Here is a 21,976-nt window from a genome sequence, read left to right as displayed (position 1 = left end):
GATAGAAGAGTGCATCTGAATAAAAAGAAAAAAAAATGTAAGAAGTCTGCACATCCTACAAACTACAATCAACATGACCTGCAATATACTTAAAAAAAGTATTTATACTTGTACATTCCTACCGGATATTTAATACTAGTTACCTTATTATTGATTTTGGCATCTAAAACACCTTCTAGTACACCAGTCACTTTTCAAGCTGATAATCTTTCACTGTTTGTCTTACATTATTCATTGACACTCAAATTGTCAATAAGATTAAGAACAATGAACAATAAAGTGTATTAATGTGGCCATGCAGGATGCAAAACGAACTTCAAGACGAACTCACAAAAAGCGAGTCACAAAAAGCATGCACAGACACAGACATACACGCACAGACATACACGCACACGCAGTGTACAAAACAAAAGAGAACAAAAACACATTTTCACTTACAGCCTTATCAATTGTTCGTCAGTCCAATTGGCCTGCTGTCAAGTCAAGTAACCTTTGCTAAAAGTAGCTGGCGATCAAGATTATACAGGACCTCCTCTCTGGAACCCCAATAGGTCCCACACATAGACATAATATACCCTGATAGCACATATATGTCTCAGAGACGTCTACTGGATGTAACAGTTCGTCTGGAATATGTATTTAATAGAGTGTGTGCTCATCGGCAATACGTCTCTGATATGTATATGTGGATCGTGTAAGACCTTCAGCAGCTGCATTCCAGACCCATCTAGTTGCGTCATGATCGCGCCTGCGTCTCGGAGACGCTTATGAGATCTCTCCTAGACTATTTAATACAGCGTTTATTCATCTGCAGCATGTCTTTTAAACGTCAGGCTTGGATGCCAAAATGACGTTCATATGCTGCATTCCACTTATATGTACAGTATAGCTAAAACGCAACATCTGAAAATACCTGAATGTGGCATTTTAAAATCAAATCTTCTTAGATTAAATTACATTTAAAGCTAGATTTTATATTTTTCTTCCTCCCTAAGTTAAAGCTATGAAATATACAAACAGCGAGATCGTATGAGTCATTAAGAAGCCTAAAGACACAAACAGAAATCTACACTGGAAAAATTATGCTATATTAATTTATGTAATTAATTAATATTAATATTATTACCCCAAAACAAAATTAAGTGAAAGGGATTTTTCTTTAACATGTTTATTTAACAGAAAATATGCAACAAATGTGTAATTAACCAATTAAAAGATTAGCGTCTTGCTGGTGCCAGGCGGAGGTAGTCTCTTAGGCATTTTTCGGCCTCTGCTTCCGTGGGAGCTGGTAGCGCCGGGTTCTTCACTGCGGCAGCTGTGTGTCAAAATGTAGAATATTAGGCCTATTACTATTCTTGTTAAAGAGGCATAAGGGCTACACATTTATCAGCTGTATTACCCTGAATACATTAAACTGCATGTAAGAAATAAGGTATTAGGCTACAAGCATAGTAATTAATTGGAGGGGGACTAGTATTTTCCTAAGGTGTTATTTACTGGTCATTTCGTCATAAAACTTTAAAAACGTGTGAAAACCACATGACCTATAAGCGTCCGTAAACGCTATGCACTTCCTGTTGAAGCTAATAATGTAACATGTAAGTCATTCCAATATACTCACCAATAATAAGCTGTCCACAAGCTGTCTGTTTTAATCCTCGCTTGTGTCCCCTGCCACACAAGTTAAGGCTTTTTGCCAGGTTTGGGGTGAAGACCTTGCTGGCAATCCGCCATATCGTTTTTTTTAATTGTGTGGCCTCCACTTAGTGACAGCGTGTTGGTCTGAAATAATTCACAATAAGAATATAAATGGATAAACAGCAATCTCACTGCACTAACTGCACCTCCATAACATATGACACTTCATAACATATGTCCTAGGACATGTACATTCTGTTTTGCATTTAGTAATCAGGGTTCTTATTTAAAATCAGTTAATATCTTATTTATTGTATTGACTTAAAGTAATTAGAGTGATTAGATTAGAAGTTATAGTGAAGTTAGTAGAAGTTATATAGAAGTTACAGTGATTAGAAGTTTTTGACTAATAATATAAAACTGTATACTGTCTTGGATAAAATATTTGCACTTCTTTTTAGAAAATGTTTAGATATTGACAGATTGGTAAACCTCCACCCATTTCTGCAGGCAGAGACAGACAGAGAGACAGAGACAGACAGACACAGACAGACAGACAGGGAGGGAGGGAGGGAGGGAGGGTCCAGTTCCCCCTAAAGAGCAAGCCAATGGTGACAAGGAAAAACTCCATATGATGGTGGGGATTAGGAAGAAACCTCGGGAGGACCAAGACTCAAAAGGTAACCCATCCTCCATTGGGCAGCCCGTTAGCACAAGTCCATATTTGTGGAGACAGAGTGTTGGTGGTAGCTATATTTGATTTACAGTTTTTCTCAGTCGATATTCTGTAGTATATCAAATGAACCAATACATGTTACACACAAAATACAAAGTTACACAGAACACAAAGTTACACATGACTGTATGTGGGAGACTGATTGAAATTGGCCTGGAATCAAGTTTGTATAGCAATATTGTTTGACTGTATTGTTTGCACTGCAATTTGTTGACAAACAAATCTGACTGAAATTCAGAAAAGACAGACAGCTGACTGGAAAAACTGCAAAATTAGAAACTTACTCTAGACATTCAAAACAACCTGAGCACATACAGCCTCCAGAGAAAATACAGAAAAAGGAACCTCTGCCACCCCTATGAGCTCATTTTGATGTCTTTTATGGTATAAGAATGCAAAAATGTAATACAAAAAATTTAATAATGTCAGAATTACTGTAATGTCAGTGTGCAGCATTACATCAGAGTGCACATTTCTGAATTTACATACATTTTCTCTATGAAATGTTTGAACGATTGAACACAGACACAGTTTTTCTTCCAATATTCAGCTGCACCCAGCGACCAGCTTCAGCCATTGTGAGATCATGACTTACATGTAAAACAAACATGGTCCACAATTGTTGCCCTTATTTCACTGTTTTGTCCCCTCAGCCTTACACAACACAATCTTACCCCTCTACACCACACAGTCTTACTCTTCTTCTTGGCTGTTCACCCTGTACATGGCCTCGTGTTTCCATTATGAGACTTTGTGATACTGCAGTGTTTAGCATCTATAAATGTAAATGTACAGTAAAGGTTCATGAGATACACCTCTGGCCTGATGGTTGAGACCATTGGTTGATCTAAACTTTCACAAACTCCCTATCTTACTGTAACTGAATGTTCACATGCGAATAATTTTATCAAGTTAGGATAAAATTACCAAAATGTAACAACAACAAAAAAAAAGTTAAATGATGCCTTAGAGATCAGTGATGGCTTAGTTACCTTGAAAAAGTAATCCGATTACTGATTACTCCTTTTAAAAGTGACTTAGTTACGTTACTGATTACTTGATTTTAAAGGTAACTACGTTAGATTACAAGATACTTTAGTAGTTACATTCAGCAGCAAAATATTTTTTTCCAATACTCACTTTATTGAAAGTGCATTTTTAACAGTAACAATGTATTGAAGCAGGTTCGGTAACCGAGGCAGAAACTGCTTAATCCAAAAAATCCTGAGGAGGGAAACTATTGATAACGCAACCCTGGCGCGCGCAGGCGCCGCCCCCCAAGTGTCACTTAAAGGGCTAAGACACCTTGAGTGGCCAAGTGGAATTCGCCGTGAGGAGTAGTAGTCGCTACAGTATCTCCTGACATTACGTTTGTGTAGCTGCGCGGTATTATTTGTACATTTATTTGGTAACGTAATACAAGCGAACTGTTCAGTCAGATAGCTATTTGTTGTGAAACGAAATACCATTACAATTTCAAGCATTTTAAAGTAGGCTACGTTAGTCAAAATTCCAGCACTTTTCAAACGTGGAACACAATGTAGGGACTTGGATTTTTTCAAAATTATTTAATCACATTTAAAATAGTTTTATTAGATGCAGCACAATATAACTAAAAAAAGATGCCTCAATTGTCAAATTTGATCAAGCCAGTCCAAAGATATTCACATTTAAATCGGCCCTATTATTTTAATGCAATTAACCTAAATCTTGTGATCAAGAAATGTGCGCCAGTTTTAGCATGTGGCCATAGTTGCCAGGTTCACGGTTTTAATCGCAAATTGGGCTTTTTTGAAAATCCAGCCGCGGGTAAAAAATCTGGGGTCGCGGGGTGCGGTTTTTTGGGCTACTTTTGAGTTGGGCTACCGCGGGAGTTACAAGTCAACACAAAGAATCGATCGCGATATAATACTTAATTTGTCTCCATTTTAAACACTCGCCACCCCCTCCCCCGTCAATAACTTTGGGCTTGTTTAGGCTGCTGAAGGGCGGGTTTTACACTGACTTTGTGCGGTATATTTTTGTAGGACCTGGCAACCCTGGCTAGTTTTAGCATGTGGCTAGTCCGTGCCCGCCGTTATCATGGTTCGTCGGACCAACACGTTGTCTTGGGAGCCTTAAAACACTACATTAAACTGTATAGACTGGGATAAAACGTAAGGAAACAATAAACAAGAATATAATGTAACAGTCCACGTATCTATTAATATCTTTTGAACAGTCCCAAAATGTTTTTGAACGGTCCAAACGCGAAGTTAAAATTCAACCAGGCTCAAAAAGAAACAGGAGCGCGAAATGCGAATTCTTCTAACGGGATGAGAGAAAGCGGACATTCATTTATGTCATATTACGAAAACTCTGGGAAGAACCTCCTACAAACCGATGAAAACAGCGATTTTTTTTTACCGCGCGCTTGCGATGACTGATTTCGCGTAGACAGCGCGACCGGAGAAAAATGACCGCGGCTCAATCATTGTCAAGCGGAAATATCCAAGTCCCTACACAATGCAACATTAAAATTCTTCAGGTAAATGTTCCTTCCCCTGTTTTTGAGGGGTATTTTTATACTTACGCAATAATACACGAGAGGAAGTGCTATAACGTGTAATATTGGCACTGCTGTGCTGCGTCGTATGGCCGCAGGCCTTTAACTGTGGTATACTACCACATATCGCTACGGGAGGACACTGCAAAAAGTTACTTGTAAAACGTGCTCGCGCTCTCACAGGGTCGCGCGCAGCGTGCGGAGTCGAGCGCTACGGTCAGACGCAAAAGTAGAACTGAGCCAAGAACAAAGCAAATATATATATTTTTACTAGGGAAAATAAAAATAGTAACGCACAGTTACTTGGATAACTTGGATTACTGGACTGGAAATAGTAGCGCGTTATATTGTTACCGAAAAAAGTGGTAAGATTAGAGTAACGCGTTACTGACATCACTGATTATGACAACATGTTCAGCACTTTTGCATGCAATGACCAAGGCGATGACCTAAAGACTAAATGTTTTGGAAAGTAAGACAATTCAAACAGACAATCCATACAATACATTTTGATAAACATAACATAAGCAATTGATTATGTAAAAAACAAAAGACAATTGTCCATGTCCATTTGCAAAATGTACAAAAGCATTTGCAAAATGTGAAACACAATGGGAAATGCAATTATGATGTGCACAAGTGACAAGGAGATGTGGAGACTGAATGAACAGTTTTGAGAATTTCAATTCTAATCTGAGAAATGAACCAAATCGACTGAGAAAAACTGTAATGGGAAGTCATCTATGAATTAACTTACCATCCTCTGCTTCAGCCCATTGTCTAACAGTCTTTCCTCTAAATCTTCTAGGGCCTCCATTGAATTTAGTGGGAAAACTTTAATTTCCTCCTCATCCTGGACCTGTTGTGGGGACAAAATTCGCCGGCCACCCACAAGAGACTCAACAAGTGATGTGAGGGAAGTAATCTTCAGGTCCATCTCTCAGTGCCTCTAACACTGCTGCAAAAATAAGATAGAAGTTATCCTTTTACTCATTGTAAGCAATTTATAAACTACTTTGTCTTAAAGACCAAACTTAAGTGTGCACTGATTATTGATGAACTGCCTTGAGGGTCCCTGTTGTGCAGTGGGCACTGTTTACAGTACAAGGTTTAAATAAACATTAATTTTAGTAATCTAAGAAGTGATTGTAAATATGAGTGTTTATTTATACATACTGACAAATATCTATACAAACTATAACATGCTCCAAAATGGAGCTGATAAAATAGACAGTAAGCATGCATACAAGGAGGTGCATGTGTGTATGGCTTGTAAAGTTTAAGATAAACTCACCATTTGTATGATGACAAACATCTTGGCTTTGTCTTGTGTCCTGAGATGGCCATGTGTACGTATTGGGCATGTTCCACCTTGTTTACCCTTGTTGTGGTGTAGGTGCTGTTAACATGGACATTTAAGAGAGAGAGAGAGAGAGAGAGAGAGAGAGAGAGAGAGAGAGAGAGAGAGAGAGAGAGAGAGAGAGAGAGAGAGAGAGAGAGAGAGAGAGAGAGAGAGAGAGAGAGAGAGAGAGAGAGAGAGAGAGAGAGAGATAGATAGATAGATAGATAGAACAAAATGGTTATAGATAGAAAGAGAGATGTAGGTAGATTAATCAATAAAATATTTTTAACCAACTTTATGTTCAATCAGGGCCTACAACTGAATGATAAGCAAACATCAAGTGCCTATGGTTGGCAGCGAGGTTTGAAATTAATGAAGTAGATCGCTTTCACTGCGAACTAAAACACTAATAATAACAACCATACAAACTACCCCACTCTGAAAAAAAATTCACACACGAAGAGGTGACAGTGAACTTTTATTTTGATACACTTTTATTTTGATGTTTTGAATAGGCGCCTCAGCAGGGTACCTAAGGGTCCTCGAGAACTCACAATATAAAAGCACCATCCTGGCCTGTCTTGGCCACATTTCAATCTTTCTTCTAAGCAGGAAAGGGCTCCTTGCAATATTCTGAAGCGCTGCAGCAATTGGTAAGCATTTGTTTAGACGTTACTGGTTTTTCTATTCAAAACTATCCGTAATTGATGTTTGCCGTTGCTAAAAGCCAGATTGTGAGACCCTTTTCGACGTGTGGCACCTCTGGCATGTTGAAAAATGCACAACAATTCAGTTAATTTGCCACTACCAGCATTTTCATACGACTTTCATACAACAGTGCTGGGGTAATTTGCATCCCATTAGGCCAGGTAGAATTGAGTTCATGCTTCTTGTGTGGCCCATATTCAATAGTATTTTCAGAATTTGCTGTGGGCCATATTCAATAGTATTTTCAGAATTTGCTGCAGGCTAATGAAAACTGGTCTAATGTCCAAACTGCAGCCCACCTCTGCATTAGGCCATCCTTTGTTATATACATGCAGTCACTACTAGGTAATGCTAAACAGGGGGATGGGTGATAGTGTGAACTGTTGATCCATTGACTCAGATGGAGAAGAAAAAACCCTTTAAGAAAAATCTGAACTTTTGCAGTGAGAACAATCCAATATTAGTACAAAGGAGGCAGACTTGAGATGTTTTAGAATTATAGTTCAAATAATGTCTGTCAGTGTTATAACGGAGAGAGATTACTGCAGACGTAGGAAACTTGTTAATAAAGTGCATAAACTTGAATAAACTGCACCAAAGTATTTAGCCTATCTGGCTACATGCTAAGTGAAATAAAATAGAATAAAGGTCTAAAAGGCCATCCTTTGTTATGTACATGCAGCCACTACTAGGTAATGCTAAACGGGGGGGGATGGGTGATAGTGTGAACTGTGTTGATCCATTGACTCAGATGGAGGAACTTTTGCAGTGAGAACAATCCAAAGTTAGTACAAAGGAGGTAGACTTGAGATGTTTTAGAATTATAGTTCAAATAATGTCTTTGTCAGTGTTATAACGGAGAGAGATGACTGCAGACATAGGAAACTTGTTAAATAAATAGAATAAAGGTCTAAAAGGCCATCCTTTGTTATGTACATGCAGCCACTACTAGGTAATGCTAAACGGGGGGGATGGGTGATAGTGTGAACTGTGTTGATCCATTGACTCAGATGGAGAAGAAAAATCCCTTGAAGAAAAATCAGAACTTTAGCCATTTTTGACCAATCCGCATGTCACCTTTTGCAGTGAGAACAATCCAAAATTAGCACAAAGGAGGCAGACTTGAGATGTTTTAGAATTATAGTTCAAATAATGTCTGGCAGATTTATAACGGAAAGAGATGACCGCAGACATAGGAAACATGTTAATAAAGTGCATAAACTTTAATAAACTGCACCAAAGTAAATAGCCTATGTGGCTACATGCTAAGTGAAATAAAATAGAACTATAGTACTATATTACAATATTATAAATATACACAATGGAGGTAACTGAGATGGGTTCTATATTTTTTAAATGTTGCAGCCATTAGATCGAAATATGCCGGTACCAGGTAACCAGGGATGGGTGTGATTGGTGGTAGTGTGAATGATGATAACGATTATGTATGTATCCACCTACATGTGGATAAAAATCCATGTCACCATATTTCACTTACTCTGTTGACTTAGAAGCAAAGATGCCAAAGGTTTGCAGAACACAGCATGCTTTGGATGTGGTCCTCAACCAAGTCGACCCCTGTGACTCCGAGGGAGAAGAAATAATTCTTGATCAGAGTAGTGACTCTGAAATCTCTTCTGGTAAGATTTCCTATTTTTGTTTGCCAGTTATAGCTGTTGTGTTTTTGCAAGAGACACTGCAAAAAGTACCATCTGGATAAGTTAAAATTGCTCAAGAATATTATTCTGTTTCAAGTAGTTGAGGGCTTTTTGTATAAATTTATGTAAAAATATCTTTACCTATTGGCAATTTTTCAAAAGGGAAAAAAAATCAGAGCTATTTTGACTAATCAATATGCCACTTATTGCAGTGAAATTGTGAAAACAATCCTACATTAATTCCAAGGAGGCGTACTTGAGATGTTTTGGAATTATAATTAGGGTTCACACACATCTCAGGACTCTGTCACGCTTTGCAGTTTCTAAAAACATTTGGCCACTATTTTGGAAAATCAAGCATATATTTTCCAAGTCTTCGCTTAGGAACATGAAACTTGATCCTTTTGATTCCTTGCAGTCCACCTGACAACTTTGCAATTACAAGTCCTATTGAAAAAGGCGTAGTTTTGTCACATTCATCAATTGTTTGAAAATGGCACTTTTTGAACTAGTCCTAGGAATTTGATCCAATAATGGCAAGAGTGGCATAATCTGTATCTGTAATGTGCATAATCTGTAGACACTGTAGGTAAATATTTTTTTTAAATGTTGGATTTTTACATTTTCAGGTGGGTCCATTTTCCTATTATATCCTTGTGGCCATGCCATATATGACCTATATTGCTATAACTCATAAACCATGTAAGTGATCAACTCAATTTGAAAGCCTTTTATAGACTGAGGTCCTTGTGAGGTATGCCAAGTTTGGTTCAAATTGGCCTGTTGGGGGCGCTACAGTGTCCATAAACCAAAGAAATCATAAAAACTCATGCTGCAATCATGTTATAAAGAATACAGACAAATAAAGGGTCTTGTATGATTCAGATCAATGAGCTAAATAACTGCAATTAGATCTCATAACAAAAAGTGCACTGCCTGACCAGAAATTAACCTTTTATTTCACTAAAATGTCTTATTTCATTACTGTAATATCAGTATTGTACTACATGGGCTCCATCTACTGGCCAAATACTGGAACTGACTGAAAAGTAGTGCATACATAAGACCACACATGCACAAAGCTGATCTCAGCATGTGATTTAGTTCTTTGATCTGACTCAATTTCCCAATACACATTATTTTGATCCTTTTGGGCCATTATTTTGATCCTTTTGAGGCCAAAATGCCTATTCGTGTGTAAACCTGCCAATCGCTGCTTGTGGCTATATTTCAAATATTATGTTTGTCAATTTCACATTATTTCAACCTTTCACTAATCAAATCTCAAACTTATGGTCCTGTAGATGAGGAGACTTCATCTCCAGTAAAGAGGTGTCGCATGGAGATGCACGGGCGGCTGATTGAGATGGCAAAAGACGGCACAATGTGGCATGAAGAACAGCTCGGAAGACATGACGGAGTGCATCCAAGCCCAAGTAAATGCAATCCCACGAATGGAGAGCCAACTGCTTTTGCCCTAAGGAAAGTGTCGAGTCGCTTACAGAGTTTCCTCTGTTTCATCTCTATTGAAATGCTTCGGACCATACAGGGGTGGACTGTCCAGCATGCACGCCAGACACGGCAAGAAAACTGGTCCATGTCCCTCGCTGAGCTAAAGGCGTTCATTGCAATCCTCATCCTGCGAGGGGTTGTCCGCCTTCCATCGGTGCGTGACTCATGGTCTACAACACTGGGAGTGCCCTTAATCACCAAGATTATGCCGCGAAACCGCTTCCAAGACATCATGCGGCACCTTCACTTTGACGACAAGTTCACACGCAGTGAACGAGCTGCAACTGACCGGTTTGCTGCAATCTCTAATGTTTGGGGGTCTTTCGCTGCCAATTGCATCACTTGTTACAACCCAGGAAGGCATATCACCATAGATGAGCAACTTTTTCCAACTAAAACCCGTTGCTCTTTTCTTCAGTACATTGCAACAAAACCTGACAAATTTGGGATAAAATTTTGGGTGGCATGTGACCTGAAATCCAAATATGTATGCAACATCATCCCATATCTTGGCAAAGACTCCAGTCGTCCCACAGGGGAAAGACTATCGGAAAATGTTGTGATGACTCTTATGGAACCATTTATGGACAAAGGAAGAACTGTTACCACAGACAATTTTTTCACCTCACTGTCACTAGCAAGGCAATTGCTCGGCCGAAAGACCACCCTCCTTGGCACAGTAAACAAGGTTCGTCGTGAGCTTCCAGACTCTGTCAAACAGAATTTGGACCGTGAGGAATTCAGTACACAGGTGTTTTCAACCTCTGGTGCCACGCTGACCATTTACGCGCCCAGACGGAAAAAGACTGTCTGCATCCTCAGTAGCATGCACAGTATGGTGGAGACTGAGGACACCCGAAAAAAAAAGCCCAACACAATCACAGACTACAACAGCCTAAAATGTGGTGTGGATATCATGGACCAGATGGTGCGAAAGTACACTGTACGTTCAGGAACACGGCGTTGGCCAGTCGCAGTGTTTTATAACATGATTGACATTTCATGCCTGAATGCATTTGTGCTTTTTCAGGCATGCACTGGCGTAAAAGAGAGACGGTCCGAGTTCTTGGTGAACCTTGCAACAGAACTTGCACAGTCTCATATTGCAGCCAAGGAGGTGTCTAAGTTAGAGTTTCAGCAGCAACAACCTACACCTGAACCAGGGAAAAGGGTATTGTGCCAGGTTAAGCGTTGCTGCAAGAGTAACCGTACCACCAAGCGTTGTGTTTTTTGTAATAGGTTCACATGTGGCAAATGCATAAAGGAGGTTATGTGGCAGTGCCAGGAATGTTTAGAAAATTTATAAGTGTGCTGAGTCTATTGGGTTTTCATACCAGTCTGGCAACAAGCAATGTAGCTCACTACTGCACAATGACTGTATGTACATAAACGTATTAGCAGTTTATATTTCTGTTTAGTTTACATTTCCATTTATGAATCCTTGTTATCATATTGTTGCATGATTATTTTATTTTATTACTTGCTTTATTACTATTTCATTGTACAGAGCAACAAGTTTCTTTACTGTGCATATAGCAATAAAGTCTCTTGTGATGTTTTGCACTGGGCTCCGAAAGTACATGGTGACTGGTGCATCTCTGCTAATGACATGGCAGAGTCTGAGGAGATGATTAATATTTCATAGAGAACCCTTTCAGTATTCCTGCGAGGGCATCCTTAACCAGTGATGCACCGGTATCGGTGACCATCGAGTTCTGTTCCAAGAGACTCATAAATATAGGAGTTTGATAGCATTGCTTCTTGTCGGAAAAGAAACGCTTATCAATCATACAAACCACCCTAGGCATTTGTTGGTAGAAAGTAAGAAAAAAATAACGTTTAACCAAGGGCTTTAGAACCAACTTGTTTTACATTACATGAAAAAATATAATTTTGTCTGCATGCGTGAAAACGTCATTTAGGCCTACCTAATCTTTTCAAGTTCAAAGTGTTTATTGTCATATGCAAAGAGGAAACGGGTTTCCTTAGATACAATGAAAAACCTATTTGGCATTCTTAGCGAGGAGCAAAATATGTGATTAACAAATACCTAAGAAAATATATACAAGCACATATATTAATCAAGAAGTACACACTAAATAAATTTTTGAAATAGGCTTTAATTTCCTTTTAAACTGAATGATTGAGTACCCATGTGCAGTTACCAGGATTTGACCCTACCTTATTTCTTGATGACACATGCATGATGGTCTCTGGTTGCAGAATTCAGTGGTCACAGATGTTTAACACGGGAAATAAGCATAATACAAATTCAGAATGAAAGCCAGTGACCGTTAATCTAAGACAATTGTTTTCTCTTTCAGGAGAGAAACCTATCCCCACTGAATACCATGGACACAGCACAGCTAAAATGCACAAAGGACAAAAGAGAGAGACTGATAGAGAGACGAGGATTGAGAGTCTGATAGAGAGACTGAGCGAGAGGCTAATGTGGGGGGAGGCGGGGCTAATGACATTTCCAGACTGTGTGTCCTGTTTGTTGCTGTTGGGTCTGGAACAACCTCCCTCGTTTTTCCTGGCATCCCTTTTTATCTCTCCTCATCCTTCATCATCCACTCGCACTCTCTCCTTCTCTCTCCGTCTCACTGTTATCCTCGATTCATCTCACCAATCCAGTCACTAAGGTCTTTCATTCGTTCAGTTTTCCTTCTCTCTCTCTCTCTGTGTCTCTCAGTCCCTCTGCTGTGGTTTGCATAGAATCTCTTTCCACCAGTCTCTCAGAAAAAGTGAAAACAGCTGAGGAATCCATGATGTTGGCCAAGACCCACAGCAGAGTGTTATCCCCCAACCAATCACTGCAGCACACTCAAACAGGACACAGTATTTATAGATTTCTTTGATAATAAAATAGATAATATTAGACAAAATATAAAACCTTTTATTAGCAATACAACTGGTATGTCATCTGGTTTGGTTGATATTGATTTAAATTTTACATTAGGAGAAAAACTTGATGCTTTTCATCCACTCCCACAATTAGAATTAGAGAAAATAATTTCTTCATTAAATTGTACTACCTGCACACTAGACTCGGTTCCCTCAAAGTTATTAAAAGAGGTATTACCAGCTGTAACTAAACCTCTTCTAACTATAGTTAACTCATCCATTACAATAGGTCACATGCCCAAATCATGTAAATTAGCAGTTATTAAACCTCTGATCAAGAAACCAAATCTTGATCCAACTGTGCTTTCTAATTACAGACCCATTTCGAACACATCATTTATATCTAAGATCATAGAAAAAGCTGTTGCCAAGCAATTATGCCTATATCTGCATAGGAATCACATATTTGAGAAGTTCCAATCTGGCTTTAGGCCCCATCACAGTACTGAAACAGCATTAGTGTGACGCTGGGCGGCGACAGACGGACGAGACACAGAATCCGTATTTCGTCTTGACAGACGTCACTTTTATTTTTACAATTATTGCGCAATCAGCGCACGAATACTAAACAGGAACACACAACGTGTAGACTTAGACAACGACGAGCACAGGACACTGCGCGAGCGCACATTAAATAGACAAACCACATTAGCCCCACATGATCACGAGACGATTCACAGATGAGACTTACTAATCACACGACATAACCCCAACCACGAATATCCACTGACGCAGACAAAGCACGTGGACAACGTCGACACACGCCCAAAAGGGAGGGGCCGGGGTCCTCAACGTGACAATTAGTCAAAGTGAGTTAGTGAGGAAAAGATCCAAGAAACCCACAGAAGCACCATCACACAGCAAAATAATCCAATAAGCACACAAAAATCAGACAGATCATTTAAAAGCACCCAATCAACACACACAAAAATCACAAAACTATCCATTCAGAACACAGAGAACACAAAAACAGCCAATAAGAGGGTAGAGCAACAGCGAGCCAGCCATAGAGATAAAAGTTGAAGTTTGGCTGCAACAAGATCAAACAGCAAAAATATTCTAAACACAAACAATGCACTGAGATTTTTATCAAGACCAGCAGAACAACCAGGTTGAGTGCTCCTTTGATGAGTTCACTCAAAATATTTAGTTAAAACATCTGCAAAAGGGATTAGTTTTGAATTATTGAAACTTTGTAAGACACACTTATAAAAATCTCTCTCCCTCTCTCTCTCTTTTCTCATGAACCATCGATTTGACCTTTGACCTGTCTTCCTGTCCCCTCTTCTCTCTCCATCACATTAACGATGGACCCTTGACTCAGGCCTACTCACTCCTGTCTCTGTGTTGATGTGGCCCATGAACAGGTTTCACAAATCTGCCTGTGACTCTACCCTGTTGGGATAGGACCGAACATTAGTTTATCTTAATTACTATTATATTACAACATGCTTTTCCATTTCAGTGCACACACACACACACACACACACACACACACACACACACACACCAGGATGTGTAGTCCTGTTGTAACTGGTGTGGGGTTGGTAGGAGTTAAACTATACATGTTTCTGTATGAGCTGGGCAGCTGAGCAGAGAATCTGCTGTTTTAATACTTCTGTAACTGCCTGGAACTTCATATGAGACTGTTTACTGTACGTTTCACAGCAACTGTGCTTTAGTTAAGCTTTTCCCCACCTTCTGCAATGCAAACCATTTATACACACACACACACACACACACACACTAAGGCAATATATATAGCAGGTTATGAATGCATGTGACAGAAATAGAGGGTGTTTTATGCACTGTTGTGATTTTGGGTTTTTTTTGCTTAGCAATAACTAACTATGATGGGTATTCATAGCTGTTATCTATGTGTTGTAGTCCATTGTTGTCTTATTATTTCAATAGCTTTTAAATAGTCCATCATAAGACCACCAAACAAGTTCTAATATATTAAGGGCATCTTAAACAACAACCTACAACTCAAATATGGATATTTCTACCTCTTACCTATTTGTGGTAGTGAGTTTTTAATCTTATAATTTCAATAGCTTTTTAACGGTGCATTATAAGACCACCAAACAAGATCTTATATATCAAGGGCATCCTAAGCAACAACCTAAAACACAGATATGGGTATTTCTACCTCTTACCTATTTGTGGTGGTGAGTTTTAATCTTATAATTTCAATAACTTTTAAATGGTCCATCATAAGAGCACCAATCAAGTTGTATTACATAAAGAGCATTCTAATCAACAACCTACAACACAGATATGGATATTTCTATCTCATACCTATTTGTGGTGGTGAGTTTTAATCTAAGAATTTCAATAGCTTTTAAATGGTTCATCATAAGACAATAAAACAAGTTCTTATACATTAAGGGCATCCTAAACAACAACCTACAATGCTTATATGTGTATTTCTACTTATTGCCTATTTGTGGTGGTGAGTTTGTATCTTATAATTTCAATAGCTTTTAAACGGTGCATCATAAGACCACCAGTCAGGTTGTATTACATAAAGTGCATTCTAAACAACAACCTACAACACAGATATGGGTATTTCTACCTCTTACCTATTTGTGGTGGTGAGTTTTAATCTAAGAATTTTAATAGCTTTTAAACGGTCCATCATAAGACCATAAAACAAGTTCTCATATATTAAGGGCATCCTAAACAAAAACCTACATACCTTATATGTGTATTTCTACCTCTTGTCTATTTGTGGTGGTGAGTTTTAATCTTATAATTTCAATAACCTTTAAACGGTCCATCATAAGAGCACCAATCAAGTTGTATTACATAAAGAGCATTCTAATCAACAACCTACAACACAGATATGGATATTTCTATCTCATACCTATTTGTGGTGGTGAGTTTTAATCTAAGAATTTCAATAGCTTTTAAATGGTTCATCATAAGACAATAAAACAAGTTCTTATACATTAAGGGCATCCTAAACAACAACCTACAATGCTTATATGTGTATTTCTACTTATTGCCTATTTGTGGTGGTGAGTTTGTATCTTATAATTTCAATAGCTTTTAAACGGTGCATCATAAGACCACCAGTCAGGTTGTATTACATAAAGTGCATTCTAAACAACAACGTACAACACAGATATGGGTATTTCTACCTCTTACCTATTTGTGGTGGTGAGTTTTAATCTAAGAATTTTAATAGCTTTTAAACGGTCCATCATAAGACCATAAAACAAGTTCTCATATATTAAGGGCATCCTAAACAAAAACCTACATACCTTATATGTGTATTTCTACCTCTCGTCTATTTGTGGTGGTGAGTTTTAATCTTATAATTTCAATAACCTTTAAACGGTCCATCATAAGAGCACCAATCAAGTTGTATTACATAAAGAGCATTCTAATCAACAACCTACAACACAGATATGGATATTTCTATCTCATACCTATTTGTGGTGGTGAGTTTTAATCTAAGAATTTCAATAGCTTTTAAATGGTTCATCATAAGACAATAAAACAAGTTCTTATACATTAAGGGCATCCTAAACAACAACCTACAATGCTTATATGTGTATTTCTACTTATTGCCTATTTGTGGTGGTGAGTTTGTATCTTATAATTTCAATAGCTTTTAAACGGTGCATCATAAGTGCACCAATCAAGTTCTATTACATAAAGTGCATCCTAAGCAGCAACCTACAACACAGATATGGGTATTTCTACCTCTTACCTATTTGTGGTGGTGAGTTTTAATCTAAGAATTTCAATAGCTTTTAAACGGTGCATCATAAGACCACCAGTCAGGTTGTATTACATAAAGTGCATTCTAAACAACAACCTACAACACAGATATGGGTATTTCTACCTCTTACCTATTTGTGGTGGTGAGTTTTAATCAAAGAATTTCAATAGCTTTTAAACCATCCATCTTAAGAGTACCAAACAAGTTGTATTACATTAAGTACATGATGACCAGCGACCTACAACACAGATATCGGTATTTCTACCTCTTACCTATTTGCGGTGGTGAGTTTTAATCTAAGAATTTCAATAGCTTTTAAACGGTCCATCATAAGACCATAAAACAAGTTCTCATATATTAAGGGCATCTTAAACAACAACCTACAACACAGATGTGGGTATTTCTACCTCTTACCTCTTTGTGGTGGTGAGTTTTAATATTAGAATTTCAATAGCTTTTTAATGGTCGATCATAAGACCACCAAACTAGTTGTTTTACACAAAGTGTACCCTAAATAACAACCTACAACTTTCATATGGGTATTTCTACCTCTTACCTATTTGTGGTGGTCAGTGTTTGTCTGGAAATGTCAATAGCTTTTAGGTGGTCCATCATAAGAGTACCAAACAAGTTGTATTACATAAAGGGCATTCTAAACAACAACCTACAACTAAGATATGGGTATTTCTATATCTTACCTATTTGTGGTGGTGAGTTCTTAGCTTATAATTTCAATAGCTTTAAAACGGTCCATCATAAGACCATAAAACAACTTGTTATATATTAAGGGCATCCTAAGCAACAACCTACAACTCAGATATGGGTATTTCTACCTCTTACCTATTTGTGGTGGTGAGTTTCTGTCTAATAATTTCAATAGCTTTTAAACGGTCCATCATAAGAGCACCAAACAAGTTGTATTACACAAAGTGTACCCTAAATAACAACCTACAACTTTCATATGGGTATTTCTACCTCTTACCTATTTGTGGTGGTCAGTGTTTGTTTGGAAATGTCAATAGCTTTTAAGTGGTCCATCATAAGAGCACCAAACAAGTTGTATTACATTAAGTACATCCTATACAACAACCTACAACTCAGATATGGGTATTTCTACCTCTTGTCTACTTGTGGTGGTGAGTTTTTATCTAAGAATTTCAATAGCTTTTAAACGGTCCATCAGAACAGCGCCAAACAAGTTGTATTACATTAAGTCCATGATGACCAGCAACCAACAACTCAGATATGGGTATTTCTACCTCTTACCTAATAGTGGTGGTGAGTTTTAATCTAATTATTTCAATAGCTTTTCATAATACTCTGATTTTATGAACAGCACCTGCAAATACCCATGTCTGAGATGTAGGTTGTTGTTTAGGATGCACTGTGTAATACAACTTGTTTAGTGCTCTTATGATGGACCATATAAAGTCTGAGTACCTCAAATTGGTGCAAGGTACAAATACCTATGTAAGAGTTGTAGGTTGTTGTTTAGGATACCCTTTGTGTAATACAACTTGGTTGGTGCTCTTTTGATGGACTACTTAAAAGCTATTGAAATGATAAGATTAAAACTCACAACCACAAATAGACAAGAGGTAGAAATAACCATATTTGAGTTGTAAGTTGTTGTATAAGATTCCCTTAATATATAACAACTTGTTTTATGGTCTTATGGTGGACCGTTTAAAAGTTATTGAAATTATAAGATAAAAACTCACCACCACAAATAGGTAAGAGGTACAAATATCCATATGGGAGTTGTAGGTTGTTGCTTAAGATGCCCTTAATATATAACAAGTGGTTTTATGATCTTATGATGGACCGTTTTAAAGCTATTGAAATTATAAGATAAAAACTCATCACCACAAATAGGTAAGAGGTAGAAATACCCATGTCTGAGTTGTAGGTTGTTGTTTAGGATGCCCTTTATGTAATACAACTTGTTTGGTGGTCTTCTGATGTACCATTTAAAAGCTATTGAAATTATTAGACAGAAACTCACCACCACAAATAGCTAAGAGATAGAAATACCCATATCTGAGTTGTAGGTTGTTGCTTAGGATGCCCTTAATATATAACAAGTTGTTTTATGGTCTTATGATGGACCATTTTAAAGCTATTGAATTCTTAGATTAAAACTCACCACCACAAATAGGTAAGGGGTAGAAATACCCATGTCCGAGTTGTAGGTTGTTGTTTAGGATGCCCTTTATGTAAAACAACTTGATTGGTGCACTTATGATGCACTGTTTAAAAGCTATTGAAATTCTTAGATAAAAACTCACCCCCACAAAAAGACAAGAGGTAGAAATACCCACGTTAGAGTTGTAGGTTGTTATTTAGGGTGCACTTTGTATAATACAACTTGTTTGGTAGTCTTATGATGGACCGTTTAAAAGCTATTGAACTTATAAGATTAAAACTCACCACCCCAAATAGACAAGAGGTAGAAATACACATATAAGGGTTGTAGGTTTTTGTTTAGGATGCCCTTAATATATGAGAACTTGTTTTATGGTCTCATGATGGTCTATTTAAAAGCTATTGAAATTATAAGATAAAAACTCACCACCACAAATAGATAAGAGGTAGAAATACCCATATCTGTGTTGTAGGTCGCTGGTCATCATGTACTTAATGTAATACAACTTGTTTGGTACTCTTAAGATGGATGGTTTAAAAGCTATTGAAATTCTTTGATTAAAACTCACCACCACAAATAGGTAAGAGGCAGAAATACCCATATCCAATCAAATCAAATATATTTGTATAGCGCTTTTCACAACATATCTGTGTTGTAGGTTGTTGTTTAGAATGCACTTTATGTAATACAACCTGACTGGTGGTCTTATGATGGACCGTTTAAAAGCTATTGAAATTATAAGATTAAAACTCACCACCACAAATATGTAAGAGGTAGAAATACCCATATAAAAGTTGTAGGTTGTTATTTAGGGTGCACTTTGTATAATACAACTTGTTTGGTGGTCTTATGATGTACCGTTTAAAAGCTATTGAAATTATAAGATAAAAATTCACCACCACAAATAGACAAGAGGTAGAAATAGCCATATCTGAGTTGTAGGTTGTTGTTTAGGATGCCCTTTATGTAATACAACCTGAATGGTGGTCTTATGATGGACCGTTTAGAAGCTATTGAAATTCTTAGATTAAAACTCACCACCACAAATAGACAAGAGGTAGAAATATCCATATCTGTGTTGTAGGTTGTTGATTAGAATGCCCTTTATGTAATACAACTTGATTGGTGCTCTTATGATGCACCGTTTAAAAGCTATTGAAATTATAAGATGAAAACTCACCACCACAAATAGACAAGAGGTAGAAATAGCCATATCTGTGTTGTAGGTTGTTGATTAGAATGCCCTTTATGTAATACAACTTGATTGGTGCTCTTATGATGCACTGTTTAAAAGCTATTGAAATTATAAGATGAAAACTCACCACCACAAATAGGTAAGAGATAGAAATACCCATATCTGTGTTGTAGGTTGTTGTTTAGGATGCCCTTTATGTAATACAACCTGAATCGTGGTCTTATGATGGACCGTTTAAAAGCTATTGAAATTCTTAGATTAAAACTCACCACCACAAATAGGTAAGAGGTAGAAAAACCCATATCTGAGTTGTAGATTGTTCTTTAGAATGCACTTTGTGGAAAACAACTTGTTTGGTGGTCTTATGGTGGACCATTGAAAAGATATTGAAATTATTGAAAGAAAAAAAAAGTGCCAAGTGCTCTGGAACCTTTAAGACCGCCACTTGCGTCCGTGTTAACCGTGTTAAGGTAATTTGTAGATGGTGCCTTAGACGTTGCAGAGGCGACAGCAGTACATTTAAAATAACATGTTATCTACAATTAAAATACGCATATTCCTGACGTAAACAGAGTTGTAGTTGGTTGTTTATGTTGCCAGAAATTAGAATTTTTATATTTTGGCACTATTGCTATAATTGTCTTAAAGCTATTGAAGAACGAATTCTGAATATGCGAACGTGAAACCAACTTTACCGCAGTCAGAGTCGCGCACTACGGTCACGCCAGGCAGGAGGGGGGTAAAAACTTTTCTACTGTCCGCAAATCTGAAGGCGGAATGAACCGCAAGTCAATCAAATGACACCGCCGTCATCCATCCAGCGCTGATGAGCGCCAGTGAGAATAATATTTCGGCCACAAAACAGATAGCACGCGCGTGTGTGGTTTATTATGATTTGACGGATTTTTTCCCCAAAAAAATCAAATGACGGAAATCCGTCGTAGTGACGGAGAACTTTAACCCATGAGTTAGTTGTAGCAAGCTAATACGTTTTCTTTTGCCTCATGTTAGCTTATTTTTCATGCCTGTCCTCTAGTCAAAATCGCTGCTTTCATGATTTACAACATCTAATTCATTTTACAGCATTTAACAGCTGTAATAATTACGTTAATACACACAGAATGATTAATTCACTTTTTATCAAATTAAAAGAGACAATATTGTGTTTGGTAATAGCAGAATAAGCCTCTTGACGTAATAAAGATAGCCAGACCAAGATTTGTATTCATTATATCGATACATTAGCTAGCTACACATATGCTAGTTTGGTTAAGATTTGCTCTGGTAGCTAGCTTAGCTACTAAGCTAGCGTCTTTGTTTAATTTAACGGTCATTTGTTTTAACGTCTTCGCGCGCTCTCAAGTTTCCCACAGGAATTACAAGAGGCGGTTCACATTTTTAACATAATACAAGCTAACTTCAGTCAGATTTTTTGTAAGAGTACCTTGCTGTGGCTCCACGATGGGGCAGGAAGTGACGTAACTCCAGCGTGGGAGTGGAAACGGGTGTCCTTGTATGGATTTACGATTAGATTTCCATAAAGAATATTATGCTTCGCGCTTATGTTTATCTATTTATCGATTCATTTTTTATTTATATTCTATAAAATAACTATGATATTAGCAGAGCCTAGATGAATGGAACTCAAGGCTAAAAATACAGATAAAAAAAACAGCTAGCTATCTAGCTAATCCAGGACATTAATTTAATTTTGGAAAGCAGATGAACGTATTGTGCTTAAAAGCAAAAAAAAAACACTGCATGAAGGGCAGTATACTAACAGTAACTACTACATGTTGACTTGTAAACCTTTTATACAAAAAAATCCTAGTTCCATTTTGCTCTCTCTCATTTTG

The 21,976-nt window shown here is 37.6% G+C and overlaps 1 long non-coding RNA gene and 1 other non-coding gene across 3 annotated transcripts; one reads left to right on the top strand and one right to left on the bottom strand.

Moving 5' to 3' along the window:
* Positions 1-806: 806 nt before the first annotated feature.
* On the bottom strand, positions 807-21,598 carry LOC143507630 (uncharacterized). 2 transcript variants are annotated; one of them, XR_013128895.1, is made up of 6 exons: positions 21,565-21,598; positions 8,468-8,547; positions 6,214-6,318; positions 5,677-5,877; positions 1,622-1,782; positions 807-1,315 (listed from the first exon to the last, which is right to left on the bottom strand). It is a non-coding gene; the product is annotated as an uncharacterized LOC143507630 (long non-coding RNA). The 2 variants fall into 2 exon arrangements; XR_013128889.1 differs by lacking the exon at positions 21,565-21,598 and adding an exon at positions 12,321-12,882.
* On the top strand, positions 11,682-11,769 carry LOC143509006 (small nucleolar RNA SNORD88). Its single transcript, XR_013129582.1, has one exon. It is a non-coding gene; the product is annotated as a small nucleolar RNA SNORD88 (small nucleolar RNA).
* Positions 21,599-21,976: the final 378 nt, after the last annotated feature.

Source organism: Brachyhypopomus gauderio, chromosome 2 (genome assembly GCF_052324685.1).
Source record: "Brachyhypopomus gauderio isolate BG-103 chromosome 2, BGAUD_0.2, whole genome shotgun sequence".
Lineage (NCBI taxonomy): Eukaryota > Metazoa > Chordata > Actinopteri > Gymnotiformes > Hypopomidae > Brachyhypopomus > Brachyhypopomus gauderio.
Note: the sequence above shows the minus strand (reverse complement) of the source record. Positions and strands in the feature narration are given on the sequence as shown.